We start from the raw sequence: 26,014 nt of genomic DNA, 5'->3' as shown, positions 1-26,014 counted from the left end.
CACACACACACACATATATACATACACTTAGTGGCACATGAAAATCTTGTTTTTCGTAGCGAATTGATATTGACACTGGAGGTGATCAGCTCACATGTATCCTACTTGGCATTGTGTATAATGTAAGACTTTTTTGTTGTTTTAATAACAGTTATCTAATGGTGTCTCAGAAGAGAAACCAAACTACTTTCAATCAGGATTTGATGAAGATAATGCGAAGTTACAATAATGAATTTATTCTTACGTTTTAATATTTGGGTGAAAGTAATCTATGCTTATTTGCAGAAATTCATTGCTAATTCATCGATAACAAATACTTTGGCTAATTAACCTTTCTAACGAACAAACGCAGTAATTCTCACTGACTTGCATTGTACTAAAACATTTATTAACTCAATAATTCACTGATTCCGGAAGTTGTATTGTGTGTTTAGTTCTACACACGCCCCATCTCGAGGGAGAGGTGTCTACAGACTAAGAACACTAGAAATAGACTTTCGATACTTGTGGTGGGCTGACCACAGATGGCCCATTGTGCAGCTTTATGTTTATATACAAGCAAAGAAATTTCTATATACTATAGGAAGCACCCAGATTTTACCTTTCATTAAATTTTCTTTTTTGTTTCATCGTGATAAGTTTGTTTTGGAATTTCGCACAAAGCTACTCGAGGGCTATCTGTGCTAGCCGTCCCTAATTTAGCAATGTAAGACTAGAGGGAAGGCAGCTAGTCATCACCACCCACCGCCAACTCTTGGGCTACTCTTTTACCAACGAATAGTGGGATTGACCGCCACATTATGCGCCCCCACGGCTGGGAGAGCGAACATATTTAGCGCGACGCGGGCGCGAACCCGCGACCCTCGCATTACGAGTCGCACGCCTTACGCGCTTGGCCATGCCAATGCGAATAATAATTTAGCAACTTACATAAAATACGCCGAAAAGTTATCAATTTGATTTATTTTTGCCAGTTTAATTAGCTAAAACAGACATAAAACTACCGAAAAATGTCTTTCATTGTAATAACATGGACGAATATGAATCTTGTGGTTGTTACAAAACCCAATTCGCAATGTGCGGGTCGTGGGTCCGATTCTTTCTCACTGAACCCGCTCACTCTTTCAGCCGTGGGAGTGTTATAATATAATGGTTAACCCCGCTATTCGTTGGTAAAGAGTAGTCCAAGAGTTAGAGGCGGGAGGTGTTGAATAGCTGCTTTCTCCCTAGTTCATCATTGCTATATTAAGATCGGTTAATCCAAATAGCTCTTGTGTAGCTTGGCGCGAAATTCAGAACAAACCAACATAAACTGAATATAAATCCAAGGGTGCGAGGTAGCGCTGTTTTAGAGCCATGTAAAAAATCCGAAATGTACATCATTAATATAGGCGTGCTTCTAAGCTTTTCGATCTAAGCGATAGTTCGTATCAGTTAGTAGATTTAACTATACATGCAAGTATCGTGGCAACAAGATTAGTCTGTGTTTGCATGTTTACAGCTTTGAGGTTCACGTAATCAGAGATTACCGATTTGGAAATTGCACAGTCCACATAAGTGGTTGCAAAAAATCTTCCCCCCTCCCCCATTGGGTGTGAAAAATCTACGCCTTTGGTTACGAGGTTACAAAAATTATCTTTAGGCTAATAGCTCAAGTCTTGAAACGATATCCCAGAACAATTCTCATCCTACAGTCCTTCAATAATAATAACCGTTATATCAGACTTAATCAAAACCTTGAGAAAGAGTTCAGTTAATGTCAAGGAAATATTTGAAAAGTCGACACACACGGTTCACTACTTTTCATCAAGTTTCATATTAAATCTCACGTGATATAAAAGTACGTGCTACGTTACCTCGTACTTTAGTAACGAAACTGTGATCAAGTTACGTTGTTTAAAGATCATTAAGAGTACGCGCTACGTTATCCCTTACTTTAGTAACGAAACTGTGATCAAGTTACGTTGTTTAAAAGGGGAGAAATGAAAACTTCAAAAACTAGAAAGTTATTTCACAACAAAAACATACTTTATAAAAGTACTAATCAGTCATATTTATTTACCTACTTTAATGTGAATGTCACAATACTGCATACAGCAAGGAAAAGAAATCTCTTAGCACCTCAGTTTGTTTTCCCTTAGCTCGTTTAAACTTAACACTTATGTTGTTGTTTTTTTTATGTGCTTTCCTTGACATGGTTACATACGTACTCACACTTATAATTAATCACTGTTGCATCAGGCCTTTTTTTTAACTATGTTCTTTATTTATTTGTACTACCATTAGGAAGTAGATTTATGTTGAAATTCAAAACAATATTTGTGACCCAGGTTTACAACTTTGTAGAATGAATGGTAAACAGCAATGAATAAGGAAAAAAAATAAACTATTTTGTTATCATTAAATGAACTTTACTTGGCCTTCTTTTCCCAAATAAGTTTTACAAAATATTTTCAATGAAACACACATCAAAACATTTGTGTGAAACGTAAAATTATTTTGGTACTTGGTAAGATTATTTGGGAATGAAGTTTATAAGACTGCACTTAAATTGAAAACTCTTATGACATTCTTCATAAATATTCATTAGTATGTGTGTGTTCTTATAGCAAAGCTACATCGGGCTAGCTGCTGAGCCCACCGTAGAGAATCGAACCTCTGATTTTATCGTTGTAAATCCGTAGACGTACCGCAGAACTAGCGGGGGGGGCTATTCACTAGTAATATCCAGAGGATGTATCAAAGAAACAATAAAAATATATAAAATAAAAAAATCCAAGTTGTGATGATTGAACAGATATCTTTTTGCCGTTGGGCAAAGTTGAGAAGAATGAATAGCTAACAGACGTACGCAGGCTCTATTATCAGTGGAAACACCCAATAATTAATGCATGGAATGAAGCAAACTTTATAAAAGGATCACATCAGGAACAGAAATTTCTGAATATGGGGTTAAAAATGATAAAAATCTGAGCACTTTCGAAAGATGGACTCGTTTTTTTCAGGATCAGCCTTTCGAAAGCACTCAGGTTACAAGACTTTTTGAACACGTGTTTTCTGACATTTATAAACATGTCATGAAGTATTTACATGAGGTATGAAACATACGTCAGCAAACATTGGAAATGGTCTAACTGCTCACAACCATTAAGAATACAACCATATATTAATTGATTACACACAAAAAAGTAAGTACATGAATGTGCCAAAGGATATCGCTGGAGACATTGATGCTATATTCGTTTTATGAAACAAATTGAAACTGATCTATATATTGATTATATTGCTATGCTCGGTAACAAATCACTCACCCCTCCTAAGAGTAAATTTGACACTGTTTATGAAGTTATACGCTTCGTCGTCTCAAGGGATTGGTTAGTTGTAGGTTTATGCCATAAAGACAACGTTGAAACCACAATGTTTTGGAATGTTGGAATAAGAAATACTATTTGTGTGTTATAGATAAAAATACAACAGAAAAGATGTTCCTTTATTTGAAACAACAGTCAGACTACGGGAGAATCTGAAGACACTGATACCATAGGGTAGCGGATTTAAGGTTTGTTGGCCCAGAAAATGATAATTTTTGTGGGCCTTACATCCCATGTAATTTTACATATAATAAATTTATCAATGAGCCCCCATTAAAACCATGGGCCCTGGGACTAAGTCCCCTGTAGCCCCAACCTAAATACGTCATTGATAGCATGCATACTTAAGAAAAAAAAGTGTAGATACACAGGTGTTCTAAGTAATGATAACCAAAGTTGGGATCATTTATAATGTGTGCGAACATAATGGATTTCATAGTTTTGTCTTTCAGAGAATCTCCAACACATTTCTCAAGTACATACAGTCTCTTACTTAAGTTGGCCAATGGACTCGTGGTGGGGAAAACAAAGTTTAATAATAAAGATGACAATTAACAAAACATAAAATATTTTTATTTAGTTTTAAGAATTTTGGAACATACTTACTCCATCATCTGGAAGAAAATTGGAAAAATAATATATGTTGACTAATGATACAGTATTGTCAAACACTAATTTACTGACATGGTAGACAGAAAGAAAATAGATTATGCTAATATGATATTCTATTAATAAAACCGTACGTTTCTCACCAGAAGGTAAGGGGTAAAAAGACTAAAGAACTTGTTTTTACTCTCCAAATACACAAATTTGCAAATACACTCCAGCAACATGAATTAAAATACCTTAATAAATGTTTAATTTGTACTAATTTAGCATTCCTGAAAGTAAAGTTACAGTAAACCCAATCAACCAATATACGTTGTGATGTAACTTAAGAAAGATTAGATCATGATTCAAATTTAACTTTTTGAGTGCAATTAAACTTTCGGCGAGTTCTCGAAAAGTGTCAATTAACTTTTAAATCAAGTATACCAAAACTGGGGCCTTTTTTTAAAGTCCTTTTTGAATATCATAATCCACTAGCTGCATTTTGGCTCCGTTATATACACACATACGGTGCTATGGTGGGAAATTAAAAGACGCGAAATATTTAGCACTTTATCAAATAGTTTTAAGTCTAAGAAGCTGTATATGGCGTTAAGAGGAGAGCACTCTTTTGTTACGAGTAAACTTTCTTTCACACGAAGTTCAAGGTCTGAAGATTCCGTGATATTGATAAAGAAATTGCGTGACCCAAGGTTTCGACATATGAACAAATAGATGAGTGTCTGGGTTAAATAGTGGACGGCCATTTCATTACAATACTCCTCACAAACTAGTTTTTTAAGTGGTGTTTTGTCTTGACAATGTATGAAACATTACAGTCCCTAATACAATGAATAATTTGTAACTTTCTCAAAATATTGAAGTTTTACAGCTAACAGAATTGTAGAGTTAGCAGTTTTAAATATGAAAAATTATAGTTATTGGAACTAACTCTCATTTTTCTAAATTACCGTTAGAACTACGAATGTTTGTTTGTTTGTTTTGGAATTTCGCACAAAGCTACTCGAGGGCTATCTGTGCTAGCCGTCCCTAATTTAGCAGTGTAAGACTAGAGGGAAGACAACTAGTCATCACCACCCACCGCGAACTCTTGGGCTACTCTTTTACCAAAGAATAGTGGAATTGACCATCACTTTATAATGCCCCCACAGCTGAAAGGGTGAGCATATTTGTGCAACTGGGATTCAAACCCGTGACCATCAGGTTACAAGTCGATCGCCTTAACCCACCTGGCCATGTTGGGCCCTGTCTTCAGTTAATAACGCTAAAACTTACTGTTTGTCTGGGTGTTGAAACATTTCCTTCAGCCTTGTTTAATATACATTTTTAAAACTTTTTTCAATATGTTATTTGTGTAGCTTTAATTTAAGACAATAATCAGCTTGGTTGTTTTTAGAAAAAATTCCTTCAAAGTAAAACATGATGTATTTTTATATATTTAAAAACGGCTGGTATGGGTTGAGAAGATTTTTATGTAGAGGGGCAAACAACGTTTTGACCTTCTTCTGTCTCTGTCAGGTTCACAAAGAAAGAAAGAGATAACTGACCGATAGCTGACCACATGTTTGAAGGGGTTTGTGTAATTGAGTGTACGAATGTAGAGGGTGTGCTTGATGTTTGATTATATTTATTAATATAGTTTATGTATAAAGGTATTCCTTTGTATTGGTATTCATGTTGTTCTTTTATACAGTAATGTTAATCCTAAAAAGAATGGCAATATTTTTCATATATGCTTCCACGTTGTTGTTGTTTTTTTCGACTCTGTACCATGGTACATTTCCTGGTGAACTTCCTTTTATTCTGCCAGTTACTCAACAGAAAACTTGTAAATACCACATTTCATCACATTCTCTAAGTTATTATTATTGACATTAGGTGGTGAATTACATGTTTTTCTTTTATTGTCATTGGAACTAACTCTCATTTTTCCTAATTACCATTAGAACTACGAATGAGCACAAAAGTTTCGTTAATGCACAAAATGAATTTGTTTGTTTGTTTGTTTTGCGCGACGGTGATGCGAACCCGCGACCTTCGGATTACGAGTCGCACGCCTTAACGCGCTTGGCCATGCCGGGCAATAAATTTGGAATTAAAGACGTAGTACATAACTTTTACTTAAAATCAGCACTTAAATACGTTTCAAATATTGAGGCCAAAAAGTCAAATAACTAAAACATTACCCACCATGCTTCACTAACATGCTTTTTAAGTGGCAGTTTTCAAGTCGCAAAACTGAACACAGTAAAACAGAAACATATCTTTATGTACAAGAACTTTCCTGAACCTAACATGATTACATCAGTAAAATGATCTGATTACTCGCGTGGGCTATAAGTTGGGAACCAAATCCCTGGTTTAATTTTTTTTTTAAATTCACTCTTCACATTTTCTCTGTCTAAATCATGCAAAGAGTATTATTTTGTATCATAGTAGGTCAGTGTGATAAATAAATGAAACCTTTATTAAAGTGAAGGGAGATCATATTTTTATGATAAATAAAATACCTTGTTAAAGGACCAAATAGAGCAAGACTAATTCCAAGAAAGGAATATGATAAGTTGAGAATATTTCTGTGATGTAGCTTTCTGTGTCCAAAGGTCAGTATTCATGTAAAATGATGACGTAAAATTATATAAATAGTTAATTAAGCAATGAATACTCTCTTATCCACTAAGTGACATGAATTATTTTAACTCGGTGAAGCTCTGATATTAGCAGTTGCTGGATATTTGGTTTCAGTTTACTTATGGCTCAGTTACAGTTCTTGACTAAAGAATCTAGTATAAAGTTATTAAGCATGTATGTTGCTTTTTTTCTTTTTCTGGAGCTAATGATAGTTTATAAAAATTGTGCAGTCAGTGCTGCATTTTTTTAAATCTAAATTAAAATTTTCATTGTGTGCATTAATTATGGCATAATGACCAAAATAAAAATATATGTTGTGCAATATGATAATCAGTAAATATAATTAGAAAAATATTATTTAGTTTATATGCAAAAACGGCTCGTTTGGGTTGAGAAAATATTTTACATAGAAGTGCGAACAACGTTTGCAAACAAAGTTTTACACTTAAATCTTAAACCAAACACATATTTACAGTTAAAACTATAAGAAAACATCTTTTTACACTTAAAACTAAAACCAAAAACCTTTTTACACTTAAAACTAAAACCAAAAACCTTTTTACACTTAAAACCAAAACCAAACACCTTTTACACGTAAAACTACAACAAAACATCTTTTTACATGTAAAACTAAAACCAAACACCTTTTTACACTTAAAACTAAAACCAAACACCTTTTTACATTTAAAACTATAACCAATCACCTTTTTACACTTAAAACTATAACAAAACATCTTTTACAGATAAAACTAAAACCAAACAATGTTTTACATTTAAAACTAAAATCAAACACTCTTTACACTTAAAACTAAAACCAAAATCTTTTAAACTTAAAACTAAAACAAACACCTTTTACACGTAAAACCAAACACCTTTTTAAAACTAAAACTAAACAAACAATTTTTTACACGTAAAACTAAAACCAAACAACTTTTACACTTAAAACTACAACAAAACAATGTTTTACACTTAAAACTAAAACTTTTACACTTTTTACATTTAAAACTAAAACCAAACACATCTTTTACACACTTAAAACTAAAACCAAACACAATGTTTTACATTTAAAACTATAACCAACACCTTTTACATTTAAAACTATAACCAAAACACAAACAATGTTTTACATTTAAAACTAAAATCAAAACCTTTTACACTTAAAACTAAACAAAACATTTTTACACTTAAAAACTAAAACCAAACACCTTTTTACATTTAAAACTATAACCAAACATCTTTTACACTTAAAACTAAACATCTTTTACTAAAATAAACAATGTTTTACATTTAAAACTAAAATTTTACACTTAAAACTAAAACCAAAAATCTTTTACACTTAAAACTAAAACAAACACCTTTTACACGTAAAACTACAACAAAACATCTTTTACACGTAAAACTAAAACCAAACAACTTTTACACTTAAAACTACGGCCCGGCATGTTTTAGCGCGTAAAACGGGCGACTCGTAATCCGAGGGTCGCGGGTTCGCGCACCCGTACGCTAAACATGCTCGCCCTCCCAGCCGTGGGGGTGTATAAACGGTCAATCCCACTATTCTTTACAAAAGAGTAGCCCAAGAGTTGGCGGTGGGTGGTGATGACTAGCTGCCTTCCCTCTAGTCTTACACTGCTAAATTAGGGACGGCTAGCACAGATAGCCCTCAAGTAGCTTTTTTAAATTTAAAAACAAACAAACACTTAAAACTACTAAAACAAAACAATGTTTTACAATAAAACTAAAACCAAACAATGTTTTACATTTAAAACTTAACCAAAACTTTTACACTTAAAACTATAACAACACATCTTTTACACATAAAACTAAAACCAAACAATGTTTTACATTTAAAACTAAAATCAAACACCTCTTTACACTTAAAGGTATAACAAAACATCTTTTTTACACTTTAAAGAAAAACCAAACTCCTTTTTACACTTAAAACTCAAACCAAACACCTTTATACACTTTAATACCAGACTTTTAGAGTTATAAGTGTTCGTTCGTATTACTGGGCTCCACCAGATGTCCTTAATCTATGGGTGCCTTTGTATTTAAAATTCGAATATTTTAATATTTGTTTGCAAGGAGTTTAACATCGAGATGGCGCTGCGAAATTCATCATTATCGATTTGAACTAAAGCGCAAAAACAATACAAACATGACAGTATTGATGCTTCATAAAAAGTAAAATAAAACACATTTTGACTTTATGTGGTGCGTAAATGAGTCCAATGTTTTTAATTAGAAAGTTTCTAGCTAGCATAAATGTAAACTTGTTAGAGAATTTCTACTGTTTAAAATTTTGGCATGACGAAAGGGATGTTTGATCATCAGATAAGATACATCAAAGTTCTATAGTTATCCAAGCAAAGAAAATTTTGCTAATGCCGGTTTGTTAAACAGCTAAAGAAAATAAGCAAATATAAATGTCCCGCATGGCCAGGTGGTTAAGGTGCTCGGCTCGTAATCCGAAGGTCGTGGGTTCGAATCCCCGTCACTTCGAACATGCTCGCCCTTTCAGCCGTGGGAGCATTATAATGTGACGGTCAATACCACTATTCGTTGGCAGAAAGAATAGCTCAAGAGTTGGCGGTGGGTGGTGATGACTAGCTGCCTTCCCTCTAGTCTTACACTACTAAATTAGGGACGGCTAGGTGCAGTGGGCTAACAACCGACTCACTTAAAAAGAAGTTGTAGTATATGAAGGATGGAAGTACTCACATTATGCCTCATACGTATATATGTCTCTCTACTACGAAACAAACAGAGTAAATAGAGTACAACAATTTCCTAGGCCATAAAGTATAGTACGACGCATACCCACACAGCTGTTGGGTTCGACCCCACTGAAAACGTTAATTAAAAGAACTTCTTAATATATGATTTGCTACTAAAGAACACAGTTGTGTTAACTAAATTTATAGGCCAATTCCTGTTTCACAAACCTTTTTAATTGTCTAAAGTTCCAGGTTATTTGATAAAAATCATTTTAGTTGTTTTATTATTTACTTCTTGTTATTAAAGTCAAGTTGTACATAAATTATTTATCTATTGAAAACACTATATGGGTTACATCATATATCTAAACTGCTCTGACATCCAGTGAAATGTGAATTACAGTCAGTAAATAAGATTAGTAATTATTAGAACATGAGCTGTGAAGTTATTGTGTGCACATTTGTTATTTCTTTTATTTCTACAAATAACTTTAATAATATGATAAAAGTATAATGTTATTATATTTTAATTACAATTTAATGTTTATTTGTCTTTCTGAATTATTTACTATAATATATGAAATATGCTATTAAGCGCAATCTACATTACATAAACTAATTATGTAAAATCGTACTAGTTGAAGTATAATATTTATAATTGGTTAAAGATGTAATACTGAAGACATTTTACAATGTTCTTCATTGTGACCAACACTTGTTTTAAAAAGTAAAGTTTTCTTTCATTGTTTCATGTTTAACTATATGGTGTAAGTAAGCAACATTGACCACGATATAATATTTCACATTGTTCGTATGTCATTTGAATAAATGGGAAGAGAAACACAGTGTTCTAATTAGTAGTTTTAAAATATAAAACACATTATTATACTTGTGTTGTGAATTGTTTGTATATTTCTTTTATCAGCCAGTAATTAAAATACCACTGGGCTTGTTATTTGAACAATAAACAGATATGCGAGGAATGTGAGAAAAGTATTACCTCTTGTCTATTGTTGACTTTGTTCTTTCGAGGACTAGCCTGCAATGTGAGAAAGACACAGATGAACTGTGCAAAGAGATGGGTCAATATGCAAATAATTAAACGTATTAAAAGATAGAAATAAATACATTTTCATAATATCTTATTATAAATGGAGCTGAAAGTTCATTCTAAATCCCATATCTAAAGGTTTTCTTGATAATTTGTATAGTAAATCTACTTACACTTATGAAATACTATTCAGTAGTGGTATAGATATGTCTCGTATACAATAATTTTTTAAAAATAAATTTTTGATATAATTAGATTATGAAACATTAAAGTTTTAATATAATTGTAAAATGAGAAAATGATCATGGATGCATAACAAAAATATTCACCCCTGGATATTAATTACTAAAACAGTGATTTGTTTTGTTTTAAATTTCGCGCAAAGCTACATGAGGATTATCTGTGCTAGCCGTCCTAATTTAACAGTGTAAGGCTAGAGGGAAGGCAACTAGTCACCATCGCTGACCGCCAACTCTTGGGCTACTCTTTTACCAACGAATAGTGGGATTGACCTTCACATTATAACGCCCACATAGCTGAAAGGTCGAGCATGTTTGGTGTGACGGGGATTCGACCCCGCCACTCTCGGGATTACGAGTGGATTGCCTTAACCACTTGGCCATACCGGGCCTAAGCGATTACTGTGTGTTTTTTTCTTATAGCAAAGCCACATCGGGCTATCTGCTGATCCCACCGAGGGGAATCGAACCCCTGATTTTAGCATTGTAAATCCGTAAACATACCGCTGTATTAGCGGGGGACAAAAGAGAAACAGATAAGGTGAGTACTTTCTCCATCTTTTTACTGTGGGTTAAAGTATACCCACGACATTCACTAAAAATATACCACTGTTTGTCCTGTTTCTTCCCTCTCCCCCAACACCCGGAGATACATCAAGTCAGATTATCGCCCGGAATTGTTACCCGGTGGAACAATGGTAAATTTAAAGACTTACAATGCTATAATTACGGATTAGATTCCTGGTGTTAGGCACAGCATATCACTCACTGTGATTTTGCTCTGTAACAAAAAGCAGCAAGTACTTCTAAAGCGTATGTGTTATTTTTAAAACCCAGTAACAGGTATGAGCAAATCCTTCATTAAACCACGTGCAACAGAGGGCGGTGCATGCGTTTTCTGAAGAATTGAGATCTGAAATTAAAAATATGAACTTCATTACAACATTTAATTTTGTTTTCCCACGTATGATGAACAATGTCACCTAAGCCTACTGGATTTTGGGTCTGATTTTAACAGACCCAATCTGTCTTCCCTCTAGTCTTACACTGCTAAATTAGGGACGGCTAGCGCAGATAGCCCTCGAGTACCTTTGCGCGAAATTCAAGACAAACCAAACAAACAAACCAGTAATCCCATCCATGCGTTCGAGTGACAGCCTGACATTATATACTTCCAATTCCTGAAACCCATGATTGACAGAGAAAAAATTATTTTACTAAGAACGATAACTCTAGTGACCACACTAACATTCTCGTAACCAATCACACCTACAATACGGTATTTTTAGAAACCTATCACAGATGGCAGTAACTCCTACATTTAGCCACACGACGCCCGTGTAGCGACGCCATATGATCGTTCATATTGAATTATTTTATTAAGTATGTGACCACTGTGATGGATTTACTAACACATATCTGATATCACAATAAACAATTCAAAGATGTATAAAAGGAGGGAAAGAAAGAAAAATAAATCCAGATGAAATGTTGGGTAATCAGTAAAGCCGCCCAATAGCCAGACACAATCGAAGTGGAGAAGTCTTTATTTAACAACTGGGTGAATAATAGGGAAAGATGAGAAGTGCAGAAACAATGAGAAAGAGACAAAATTCAAATGATAATCAAAAGATTATCTGTGGTAATAGACATGGACAGAGGCTTGATGAATCAGGAAAGGAAAAATGTAACACATTCAACCAGAGACTGGGCTGAGACAATGGAACTGACTAAAGCCATACATGTAGGTTTGAAGTGTTGACACCCACAAAATGAGGGGCCACTCCATGAGGAGAAACTTGGGAGAATATAATCAATTTAAAACCAAATTTAGGGAGCCAGGAAAATGTAAAGCTACAATCATAATGTGGTGACCATGAGCACAGAGACCTGGAATTGGTACCACTGGCTCTATGATATAAGTGACTACTTTGAAGATGTTGTATTGAACCATAACAACCACCATCCCAGCAGAAGTAGAGGGAAGTGGGACAAAGCTTAAGAACCTCAATAAAGGTGGTATGGAGTGAACACTCCATGGTAGACCAGAGATTGGAAGGTGATGGATGTGTGAATTATTCATTCCAAACGTGAAGATGAAGGAGGAAGCTAAACTTTACTGAGGTGGAAAAGAAGAACTAATCACTGAATGAGGTATTGAGAAGGGTAAGAAGAGACTTCTCTCCATCATTAGGAATCCTATTCAATAGTGCATCTTGTTAGAGCAGAGTAGTGTGGTCTCTGGACTTCAAATGGATGGAAGCAAGCAGGAGCCAATAATCCACAGAATGAAGTGTGCAGAGACTCAGAGTCATAAAAAAGTTTGTACCTCCACACAACTTAGAGCCAAGGTTAGTCTGAATGGTAGGGTCTTGAATTTGAGAATTGGACTTAAAGTTGCAAACAGCTATCAATAAAGTGGACACCATGGGGCAGAACAATAAAGTGTAGATTACTGGGATTAAATTAGGTTTCTGGTATCACAGGTTTCTATTCGGTTTCTGTCACGTTGAAGTAGCCAAAATCAAGTTTAGCCATGGGAAATAAATGAATACATAACAAGTCGAAAGATTTGAAGTCCCACTGATGAAAATTAGGATAATAAGATATACAGTTAACAATAATGAAAAACAATCAGACAGAATAACTGAAATATTACAAGTAGTAAAGCTGTGTAACGTAGAAACTATTAAAGCATAATCAGTTAACAAAATACTGATAAATATCTTATGGGCAAACCATCTAATTGTATCTAGCCCACAAAGTATGGAATAATAAAGAATGTGCAAATTGACCAGAATTACCTTAAAAAACACATTAATAATTAATGTCTAACTTAACAGATATCTAAATTAACAAGGACAATGAAGGACACATAATTAAGTCCTGCACTTCTAAAAATTAGGATTATAATAGTAATAGTAATGAACATCCAAGACAATTAAGTTTACCCAGAAAAAACAAAGCAGCAATCAGTAACTAACTTTCAATTCATCTAAAGTAACTCAGATGACAGAGGACATAAATATCTAACTTACCAAAGTATGAGCACTGGTGACAGGAAATATATAATTTCCCCATGTTTGAATAAGGACAAAGCTATAAGCAGGGCATCTTAACTGTGGATATATCAACTCTGTGTATGTTGACAAACTGGAAGAACTGGAAATAACAGGAAGAAAGGAGGGAAAGAACAATTTTCCACCAAAGTGAATGAAATGACACTGGTGGAAGATGTCAGAAAAACTGTCCAAATTTATTTATCACTGGTTGTATTGTTCCTTTGAACAGTGTCATGTTGGAGATAAAAACGATCACTAGATGTGCATGTGAATCTAGAGCCCAATGAATTTACATCTGTACCTCTTCTGCAGATAAAACTGAAGTCAATAGCGTTTTTAACTGGAACAAATATCTGTGTTTTAATACATTAATCTAAAATTCATCCACAAGTGAATACAAAAATAAAATACAACTGAGCACGCAGGTGCTTATTTTCGTACATGAGCGAGCATGCGCATAAATTAATCGATGCTTATTTTGACACATGTGCTTGCAGATGATTATTTTCATATATATGTGCGCGCAGATGCGTATATTTATACATTACGCCGCAGGTATTTATTTTCGTAGATGGGCGCACGGGTGCTGATTTTGGTACATGATCGCGCAGTTTGTCATTTTGGGAAATGCGCGAGCTAATGGTTATTTTATTACATGCGCGCTAGCAGGTAATTTGACAGATAAGCGTCCATTTCCGTTCATTGGTAGATGCGCACGCACATGCTTATTTCCGTACATGAGCGCGAAGATGCTGATTTTGTGCATAAATTTGTACATTGACACGCAAAAGCTTATTTTCGTACATGTTCTTGTATGTGTACAAATTAATATTCCTACATGTACATAAATTAAAAGATGCGCACGCATGTGCTTATTTTGGAACATGTGCCCACAAGTGCTCATTTTCGTACATGCACACTCAAGTGTTTATCTTCCTACATGTGTGTTCAGGAGCTTATTTTGGTACATGCGCGTGCTAGTACGTAAATTGTAAGATGCGCGTGCAATTGCTTATTTTCATACATGTGCGATCAGGCGCTTGTTTGGTAGATGCGCACGCTGGTGCTTATTTTTTTTCATGAGCGCGAAGTTAGTAAAATTGTAGATGCGCTCGCAGGTGCGTGACTTGGTACAATGGTGTTCACATATTTCAGCAAATAATACGGATTCATTATTTTGGCTTTCATTAAAATTATTATAAGCTTCTAATTATTTTTTAATATGTACAGGCTAGCAAAGATGTTAATCAAACAACGGATTTTGTCTGCAATGAACAGAATCAAAAAAGGATTGAGATCGTGGAAATTGGTGGTTAAGGAGATGTCAAAAGTTTCTTCAAATCTTAGGTATGACGTATGGAAGTATTGTCGTATTCCGAGTAGCTGCATACAGTTAATCACAAATCATACTGAGATATTCATTCTAAAGGAACGAAAAGTTCATTGTATGTCAGGAAAATATGCCTCAACTCTTGAATCCACCACCATAGACTTGAATATTTGGAACACATAAGAGGGGCGATTTATTCTCGTGTATCTTTCTTAATCTGTCTTCTTCTACCTGTGTAAATAAACAAAAAAAAATGTGGTCTACACTTTTAGATCATGGGTGTTATAAGAGTAAGGTCAAATTTCATTGTTTAGTCAAACAATAGTAAACTACAATTGGTAATGGATACTGTTGATTGACTGCTGTCATTATAGTATTTCCGTTCAAACTTAAGGAATTTATAGAGCAAACAACTCTTGAATCGTTTTGTTAGACTATTCAAAAGAAAGGAAATCAACAATAAATCAGATTAGGTCAACATGTTTCCTTGGGTGTTTGGATTGCTTGCTTTTGGCTTGATCTGACGAAAAGATATTGAAGCATGTATTGGCATTACGAACTTGATTTAAACTGTCCGAGTGGTTTTTAGAACAATATTATTGTAACTTTATTTCTGACAAAAGTTGTATTTCGTGTAACTTCCTGAGAATTGGTATGCCAGAAGATTTGTATACACATGCAGTATGAAGGAATATTAATTGTAGTTTGTTTATAATTAGAAAACAACAGACCAAATAATGGTTTCAGAGGAAGGGTAAGATTATAATATGAAAAATTCAGTGCTTTTACATTACATCAACAAGATAATTTCACTACATGAATCACATTCTACATACTATTATTTCGAATTTTTTTATATAAAGTAAGAAAATGTTAACCCTAGTTACAACATAAATTCACGTGTTCTTTCATTTTGATATTGCATTAGAACCCTTGTATAAGACACCTACATTGTAAATAAAACTTAAATCGGTTACAGGAATTATTCGACGCTGAAGAGAATTACATACCTCACCGTCAAAAGCGGATTGAAAAACGTTTGATTTATAAAATTCTTCTTAACCTGTTACTTTGTTGTATAAAAAAGCGTACAGAATCATATGTATAAAACTATTTCACATTGCTTATTAATATACTGCAGACAATAAATTATTATTTGTTTTCTTAAAATCAAATACACGCTCATCTATGTTACGTAGCGGGAGAAAAACTCCATTCACAAACAATCGAAGAATCAGAATATCTTGTTGCAAAATAAGCAGTTACTAAACCATGTAGCAAATTAATCCTTGTATATCTATATCTGTTGAATGAAAGAAGAAATCACTGTCTCCACTCCAATCATCCACACGTGAAAATAGTAAAGAAAACAAAATCTGAAACACACATGCGCGCACATGTATCAAAATCAACACTTGCGAGAGCATGTACCAATTTTCGCACATGCGCACGCTGCTACGAAAATCAACACTTGCGCGAGCATATACCTATTTTCGCACCTGTTCGCGCATCTACAAAAATAAGGACTTATGCGTGCTTGTACTATTTTTCGCACTTGTGTGCGCATGTAACAATTTATGCCCCTGCGCGCACATGTACGAAAATCAGCTACTGCGCGCTCATGTGTAATAAAAGTAACTTCGCGCGCTTCTATGACAATCAACACTTGCTCGAGCATGTACCAATTTATCCAGGTGGGTCCAGACGTTCGACTCGTGATCTGTGGGTCGCGGGTTCGAATTCTCGTCACACCAAACATGCTCACCCTTTCAGTCATGGGGCATTATAATGTACGATGAATCCCTCTATTCTTTGGTAAAAAGAGTAGTCCAAGAGTTGGCGGTGAGTAGTGATGACTAGTGCTTTCCCTCTAGTTTTACACTGCTGAATTAGGGACGGCTAGCGCAAATAGCCCTCGTGAAGCTTTGCGTGAAATTACAAAAACAATCAAACAAATAACAGGAAAGGAAGTGAAACTAACAATAAAATCTACAAAAGACAAGACACCAGGAAACGATGACATACAAGTCATTCTCCTTTTTGAAAAGGCGTTCAGGGACTGTGTGTACACATAACAGCAATCTTTAACTTATCACTCAGTTCTGGATACATCCCGGTGTTTTGGAAGCAAGCAATAGTCTTTGTGTTCCATAAAAAAAGGAAAACCAACAAGTAAACCAAACAATTACCCCCCGATCAGCCTGGCCAGCTGTGTAGGAAAAATTCTCGAAAGAATAATTAGTAATAGACTATCAAATTGTTTAGAAATAACTTGAAAATCACTAGAATTAAAAATGAATTCAGAAAATAAATAGACAGACCACAGATCACCTGGCTATCTAACTTCCTGGAAGATAGAAGTTGGAAAATAAATTCAGGGAAACCTTATACATGCAAAAACGGCTCGTTTGGGTTGAGAAAATATTTTACGTTGAGGAGCGAACAACATTTCGACCTTCTTCGGTCATCCTTTGTAAACCTGACGATGCCGTTTTAACATATATTTCTCTACAAGTGGGTTTTCTCGACATCACTAATTATTATTTCATCGGGGGAACCTTCGCCTTTATTCCAGAGGTTGGTGTCCCCCAAAGAGAGGTAATTAGCCCTATTCTGTTCATCAATATGCCCTTAAAACACCCAAACTTGGAGTATGCATTACAATTCGCGGAGGATGTTGTGGTCTGGAAAAGTGCTCCCACCCCATCCGTAACAGCGACAAATCTACAACTGTTGTTAGATAATATAGAAGAATACTGTGAGAAATATTGTATTAAACCAAACTTACCAAAAATCAATTAGTTACATTCACAAACAAAACATAAAAGAGATCCTTCCAAATTACACACGAGCGAAACACTTCTCCAGACCACAACAAACCTGTTAGATTTAACCGTCAATACGAAATTAACGTGGGTGAAACATGCAAATAATATATTTAAAAAAATTGGAAACGCAGAAATTATGCAAATAGTCTAACCGGCAAAAACCAAGAAACCTCACCAGACAACATAATAAAAATCTACAAAACATATATACGACCTACTATCGAATATGCATTTCCATTATGGTTAAACATAGGACTGAAACACATAAATAAAATACAATCAATACAAAACTTAATAATTACTGCAGCATACAAAGTCTCTCGTAGTACATTGTGAAAATTTATGTACAAATATACAAACCACAGCCAACAGACTCTTGCATAGTTCTCTAAATTACTTTTTGAAAATTGACAAAAGAACGATCTACTGTGTGAACTTGATCACTACTCCAAAAATGATGAAAGTAGACCAAAGTATTAAAGTTAAAAATACATTTTATAATCTAAAAATTGTCAAATTTCCTTTGTTTAACTTGCAAAACCTTCAAATTGAACACCACTCGTTTTTAAACATTCCAAACCAAAACTGTGAAACAATCACAGCTGTATGTATAATACACTTTTTGTTCTGTTACTACAATAAGAAAATGTGAGATTGTGTGATTATTACACATTTAGTTAATAAACTATAAAAATTCAGAATGGCCATTTTTATTAGTGGTAGCTCCTTGAAAAAAGGCATACAAAAGAGGTGATGAGTTAATAGTGTGAAATGTCCACGTTTTCTTGTAAGCAAGTTTTTTTATTGGAAGTAAAAAAATTGATATATAAAATATTTTTACACACTCGTCTTGTGTTATCCCTATTACTAACAGTAAACCTTCAATTGAAGGCAAAGAGAGCTTTGTGAACATGACTGTATCATTCTAAAAATATCCCTGGAAAAATGTTAATTTACTTTATTCAGTGAACTTTCTTCAAAGATAATAACAGCTGATGTAAAATACTGCTATTTGCCAATCAGCTATTTAAGGGGGAAGATATACATACAGACTTGATCACCAAGGAAGGGAATAACTAGGACTGTAAAATTTGTACAAGGATTATAACACAGGATGGGAAATCAAAAGATGGAATCTCTAACATAAAAATGTAAAAATTTCTTAACTAAAGATAAATAGCAATGTATAAATAAACTTCTGTTTAATGCAGATTGTTAAATCTTCATTCTTCATAATGAATATTATGAAATGATTCAAGCAAATAACTTAAAATATTCAAATATCCTGTATCATGTTAAAAATTCAATAAATTTTCTTTTTCCTTCACAATAACTGTATTTAATAACACATTAGGACATATGAATTCACGAACAAAAGAAAGACGAACACTAAAAAATTTATCAGACATGGATACATTGCTACAGCTATACCAAACTATCCTTAAAACATCTCAAACTGAATGTTATGAAATAAAATCAGAAATATAATGCCACAATAATAATGTATGTTGAATAAAGTTGTAATGTTTACTTCCATAAAAATAATTTTACGTCATTATAAGCAGAAGTATTAAATGAGAGGAACATCTTGATAGTGTGTCATAAAAATTGTCTTCTTATTTTAGTTGTTAAAAACAAACAGTAACAAAGGCTATAGATTATATTCATCACGTTTTTATGACATACAAATGAAATGATGTCTGACAAAAGTACTTAAGGGAGAAGTATACGTATCTAGAGTTGCAGAGTAAATGTTACTACAAAGAACTGTGACTATACAGCAAGATCTGTAAGTCAAACACAGCCTATAATAAAAACAATCTACAAAAAACATTTTTTGGAAACTGTGTACTAGTCATTCTGTTAACAACTGTATTATTATTTCTTAACTTAAAAAAAACAACAACCAACATGTCATTGAAGTATGCTTGTTTGTTATTGGATAAAACAATATAGTTTCATATAATATAGTACTGGTTAATACATACAAATTACTGTTTAAAACATTAAAAATAAACACCAGCTAACAAAACAACTATAAGTATACAATTAACTTTTAATGTATTCTATCCATTCATCCATCCAATATTTTCAGAAACCAAAACAGATAATAAATATACTGTGTACATAAACATATAAATATAGCTCTATATACAACTCAAGCAAAAAAATGGTATTATTAAATTGGATCAATTTACCAAACATTTATAAACTGATTTTATGGAAATTGTTTGGTTTGCACACAAAAGGCACTTGAAAACTATCTCCCAAAAACTCAGCAACAAAGGTATGGACAGATAGTTACAATAAACTATTTTGTGGAAAAAAAAATGTACCCCACAAACATAAAAAATGTACAACGTACAATGCAGATAAATATCTTTCTTAGTTACTAAACAAAAAAACATTCCACAATACTTGATTTCTTCAAACTGAAAAATATCAACATCTAACACAACCAGAAAAATAAGTATGTTATACAGTTTCTTTGCAATAGTTATAAGCTTATAATGATTAATAAAATATTTTCCAAACACACACACACACACACACACAAAAAAACAGTTCTGACTTGTTTTATTTGAAATCTGCTTGTAAATATTATGTTTTAAAGTTAGTTTCTAGATAAATTTTTATTATTTACACAAAAGCAAAAGCATGACAATATTATCAAATTTTATAACCTTTTAACGAGTGTTAAAATTCCAATTCAGTTAAATGGTTTTAGCTGTTTCCAGAAATGTAAAACTAAACATAAAGAAGCACTTCATAGTTCAAAATGTCAAAGCAATATACACATATTTACACTAATTATTCATGTCCACAGTAACATATTATTCTGAAAAAAAAAAAAAAATGTGTATGGTCAAAACAAAGTAATACAAAAGGCTGGGACAAGAAACAACTAAATGTTGAACATTCAAGAGTAAGCAGTTTGAATCATGATGTGACCACTGAAGTTCAATCTGATAAAATGGATTGTAAACAACTACGAGTTTTTGTGAAAACATTTAAGAAACACAGGGGCTGATACTTCACAGAAATTTCCACCCTTCATGATGGTTATTAGCTTACAAATATTTTGAACCCTTAAAACAACTGATGGTCACAGAAAATGTTAACCCTTATCACTAATCTTTGTAACTGTTGAAGGCCTGTGCAAGGGAACTTGCACTATCATTAACAAATTGTTTTATATTAGTTAAAAGACCACTCTGACTTTTTTTCACAACAAATAACAAAAAACAAAACAAGTTTTTACTCACTATCTAAACATGGCTATCTTTTGTTAGAATTTTATATTGCTCTGTACCTTTTTCATTTGTCTGAATCTCTTGAGTATCTTATATGATTCACAATAGGTATTCCATGAATTAAAAAAACAACATGATATAGTACTATACTTGTACTAACACAAATTAATATGTAAATCACGAGTACTAAGTCTTCTGTTTACAATCAGTAACAGGAGTAAGGTTACAAAAATTCTTCTTCATTAACAAATGTTTACTAGTAGTTCTAGTGCTGAAAACATCTACAAGTTTGGGACCTTCAAAATTGGTATTTCATGTAACAAACAAATTAAACAAACAGAAGAAGAAACAGTATAGTGTTAGAGAGAAAAAAAAACCCTAAATGTTTAATTACATCTCTCCCATGAGCAGTCAAATTTATAAATGAAAAAGCATGAATGATATATAAAAAAAAGCAACACTTAATGACTGTAATTATGAAAAAAATTGGATCTTAACATATTTTTCATGAAGTATGTATTATTCACACAAACAAAGTAAATTATATTATCTTATTATTAACTGTAATGGACTATTCCACTAAAACCTCTTTGCAAAGGAAAAGTATTTAACTACACCATCTACCAGATAGTGAGGTTTATTTAATGTAAAGTACAAAAACTGTTGACAATTATACCCCATAATAACCTGATGATGTGTCATTCATTATGAGGCTAAAATGTACAGTACAACATAACTAATAATTATTTTATCTAATTAGTCAATTACAATTCAACCAGTAGCATACTTATATGACAAGTAAAAGGCACAATTTTAAATGTTTCATAAAAGTTGAGCACAACTAACTTCTTTCAGTGTCCAATTATTAGAGAAACATGTCAAACATAATTCCCATTTTAAGATTTTTTAAAAGTCCTTTTCCCATTTGTAGACTATTCTACCAAACATTTCTTACAAGCATGAGATGTGTGAGATTTATTTCAAAATAAACTGAACACTGACTTTCAGATACGCAGCACGTAAATATGTTTAATATTAAGTAAAACCAAATATGTTTAATATTATATATAACAAAACAAACTGAAAAACCAGCTATAACTGTCTGATGTAAGTAGAGGATGAAAAGTCTGTTTATACAAATTATACTACTTTGTAATATTACTACAGACATATTTGTTTTGTATATGTTACAAACAAACTGAATTATTCTATAACTGTCTGATGTAAGTAGAGGATGAAAAGTCTGTTTATACAAATTATAATACTTTGTATTATTACTACAGACATATTTGTTTTGTATATGTTACAAACAAACTGAATTATTCTATAACTGTCTGATGTAAGTAGAGGATGAAAAGTCTGTTTATACAAATTATACTACTTTGTAATATTACTACAGACATATTTGTTTTGTATATATAACAAACAAACTGAATTATTCTATAGTAGTAACATCATATGCTCTTCTCAAATTTGTCAAATTATTTAGCACCACAAAAAAGTCACCTTATAGCAAAATCAAGGTACAGCACAGTGACTATCATTTAGCCACTTTTTCATGGTTGTAGTACTGTTTGTTTTTAGCATCTCCCACTATATTAGAGTATACCATATTAGCAGGGTAACAATCACATTACCATTTTTTTCATTGTCATAGTACTGTGTTTTTCTCGTGTCTGCCATTAGGATGCAGCAGTTGTGGTATAGTAACAATCATTTAACCATTTTTGGATTATTATAACACAATGTATTATTATGTTACAGCATACCAGTCAACTATACCTAAATTATTGTACATAATACTAACTGTTCTCTCCTGTATTGTCTGCTCACCATTTTACTTCACCACATACCAGGTTGGCAATTTTACTTTGTATCCACATGATGATGTTTCTTCCAGTACTAACTGGGACCACACTTGAAAAACTGTATTAATTACTATTCTAAAAATCTCATAAAGGCACCTGGTGTTTGTTTTGAAAACACATCTTTACAGATATTGTTTATACAGATGACTCTCTTAACACAACTATATCAGTGTGTTGAATCATAAAGAAGACAGTTTAGATCTATCATAGCTGCTATTTATTAGACCACAAGGTTTGTTTATATTCTAATATCTGTATGTAACTTTACAATTAGTTGTTAAGTTATATTCAGAAAAACACAAGGAATTCAGTTGTGTCACAACAACAGTTTATTAGATGATTCAAGTTCATTTTCTACTATCTATATATTACCTTGAGACCAAACAGTTATGAGCTGGCTATTAAATCAAATGGAAAATTAGAAGAGAACTATAACACTGACCCGAGTTTAATGTCGTTTTTTTATTATTTGTGTTAATATCACAATTTAATTATAATATCAAACTTCCCTTAGAATCACACTCTTTCCCTATTCTATAACACAATAAATGGGCTAAACAAAAAGTGATTTAAAACTGAGAAATAAAGCAACACATGGGTCAAATAATTTTAATAATTTAATAATAATAAGAATCTTTATATTTTATTAATGTTAACTGAAAGCCTGGTTCACTCACTTCTCAGAATAATTGATATCAATGTTCTTGACATTGAACAGTCACATTTTACTAATTCATTAAACACACAAAAAACTGAATGGATACTTTCCATCAAGCCAGTAATTATAGGAAACCAAAATATGTAACAAAGGGAAGAATAAAGTACAATTATACTAATCACTGTTTGATGTTAACTGTCTGAGCTGTTTTAGGATGGTTTCTACCAACTTCTTCTTGTCTCATTGATTCTTTTTTAATGCTGAAAATATATTTTTCTTTTTGTCTGCTTCTCTCACCCTTAAGGGAATAAAGAACATTAATTCACACTAAAAGTATGGACAGGTCAAATTAATAATATTTTAAAAAATTAGTAAATTATATTATCCTTTTCATTCACAAGCCTGAACAAGACCTACCTAAAAAAAATAAGACCCTTTAAAAAAATGTTGCATTATTTGAAACTTGTATTTTTTAGCAATAATTTTATTTCTAAAACAACTTGAAAGGTAGTTATACACTTTTCATAAATAAATAAACATTGCAATTGGTTCAAAAGCATGCATTATAAAATATAAAGTGTAAACACACCATTGTAAAGTAAAAAAAAAAAAATCTTTTTATCTTTATAACACAAATTCATCAATCAATCAATCAATTCTTTTATAAGTCTGCACACACAAATTTGCCCTAAACAATGTTTTAGGTAACACTGCATTACAAATCATTTGCTACTAGAGAAAACTCAAGTGATTCTTGGTAATTAAATAGTTTTGGTTTCAGATATGTAATCAGAATTTGTCCATCACCTCTAGATTTTAAGATAATGTAGTATCTCACTACTTTATCAACAATACGTCTAATACCATACAATCAGCTCAGTTCAATAGGTTTATACTGTGAAATTAAGTTTACATAGAAAGTTTAATGAACAAAAGGAATTTAATTTTGATAACTTCAAACAGTAACTGTATTGTATTGGTGTAAAACTCCATATATATTGTTTATATGTGCTACTTGTTCTTGATAAAATTATAATGACTTGCACCAATTTTGCTTCATTCCATGTTCACCTTTTCTGCCCAGGAATATTTGAGGAGTCCTTCAACTGAGCTTAAAATGGGCAGAGTGATACACCTCTCTCTCAACTGCTTTTCACTCACTCACTCAGTTGGTTACTTTGTCTGGCTCTGTGCAAACTCAAAACAAAGTCCATCTTCCTCACATCATACCTGTGATATTATCAAATAAAATCAAAATTTTGTTTTTAAAATATTTTAAACTAGTTCTCTAAACATAATTCTTTTATACTTTTTAGAAAATTATTTCATGTGCTGACTGCTTTCACTTCAAGTCCAAAAACCACCTAAACAGTTTATGCTACATTTGTGTTGTACAGTTTCCAAATCTGGCTTCACATAGTGGCTGAATAAAAGAAGAGCAATTGTGTCATTGACAATTTCAATGATACAGTGTGAGCCCAAAGATCATCTAACTTACTGTTATTTTTGCATTAATATTTCTGGATATTCAGACAAAACTAAACAATACACTAAATATCCAGAGATTGTGATGAAACCAGTATCTCATGGGGATGATTTTCTTGTGTCACATCCAGCAGAAAAGTGGGAAATAGAAGTAAAACTGTAAAAAAAGACAATGAATCATCTTGACTTCCTTCATTTAGTAATTTTACCCCTGTGGCATCTCAGCATAAACTGCCTCATCTGATCACACAAGATGAGCTAAATGATCAGATCTGTGACTTGTTTTATACTGAAACAGCATGGGGAAATTTCATTTACGGCAATGGAATTTATCATAAAAGTCTTGCTTCTCACTACAGCATGCAAGATACTTTGTGTTTCTGTACAAATGTTGATGCACTAATTGAAGAATCAAGTACTGAATATACTCTCAAGAAAGAAAACATTTTACCAATTCATCTAAAGTTAGTGTGAAAACTGTGCTTTTACATAATGGGAACACTAAGCCATTGGTTCCTGTTATTAATGCTGTAAACATAGTAGAACATGCAGCTTATACCTGAAGCAATCAAATATCCACTACTGCTAAGTCTATAAAGTGAGTATACTAAACACTGTAGTCTGTCTGGGATAGCCGATATCATAAAATTCATTAAAAAAAAAAAGGAATGGCCAGTGAGAGAATTATGTTCCAGGAAAACAGAAAGTTGAGTACCAACTTTCACTGAATCATCAAGATATGTTTCTTCTCCCACTCCATCTGTCTTATAAGTTTCAAAAAGTTAGTGAAGTAAAAACTAAAAGGTGGTATCTTTGTTGGGCCACAGATTTGGGAAGTGCTGATGAATGGTGATTTTAAAACACTACTCAGTCAGAAAGAACTTACTGCTAGGAAATCACTCAAACTG

General features: G+C 32.9%; 3 protein-coding genes across 44 annotated transcripts in view; 2 read left to right on the top strand and 1 right to left on the bottom strand.

The window, feature by feature from the left end:
* The window catches only part of LOC143242219 (uncharacterized), a 280,724-nt gene that overhangs the window by 116,052 nt on the left and 138,658 nt on the right, over nucleotides 1–26,014 (top strand). The gene's annotated exons all lie outside the window — the stretch shown is intronic.
* LOC143243143 (glyoxylate reductase/hydroxypyruvate reductase-like) overlaps nucleotides 1–26,014 on the top strand; it is a 48,024-nt gene that overhangs the window by 2,287 nt on the left and 19,723 nt on the right. The gene's annotated exons all lie outside the window — the stretch shown is intronic.
* LOC143243146 (uncharacterized) overlaps nucleotides 23,275–26,014 on the bottom strand; it is a 99,379-nt gene continuing 96,639 nt past the window's right edge. For 25 of the 42 annotated variants that reach the window (XR_013024039.1, XR_013024041.1, XR_013024037.1 and 22 more), the window contains one exon: nucleotides 23,275–24,851. The gene's annotated coding sequence lies outside the window, so the exon portion shown is untranslated. The remainder of the gene's footprint in view (nucleotides 24,852–26,014) is intronic. The other 17 variants (XR_013024061.1, XR_013024054.1, XR_013024058.1 and 14 more) reach the window with 2 other exon arrangements.

The sequence above is a fragment of the Tachypleus tridentatus genome, unplaced genomic scaffold, assembly GCF_004210375.1.
Source record: "Tachypleus tridentatus isolate NWPU-2018 unplaced genomic scaffold, ASM421037v1 Hic_cluster_2, whole genome shotgun sequence".
NCBI classification, from domain to species: Eukaryota; Metazoa; Arthropoda; class Merostomata; order Xiphosura; family Limulidae; genus Tachypleus; species Tachypleus tridentatus.
This window is presented reverse-complemented; position numbering and strand designations above follow the sequence as displayed.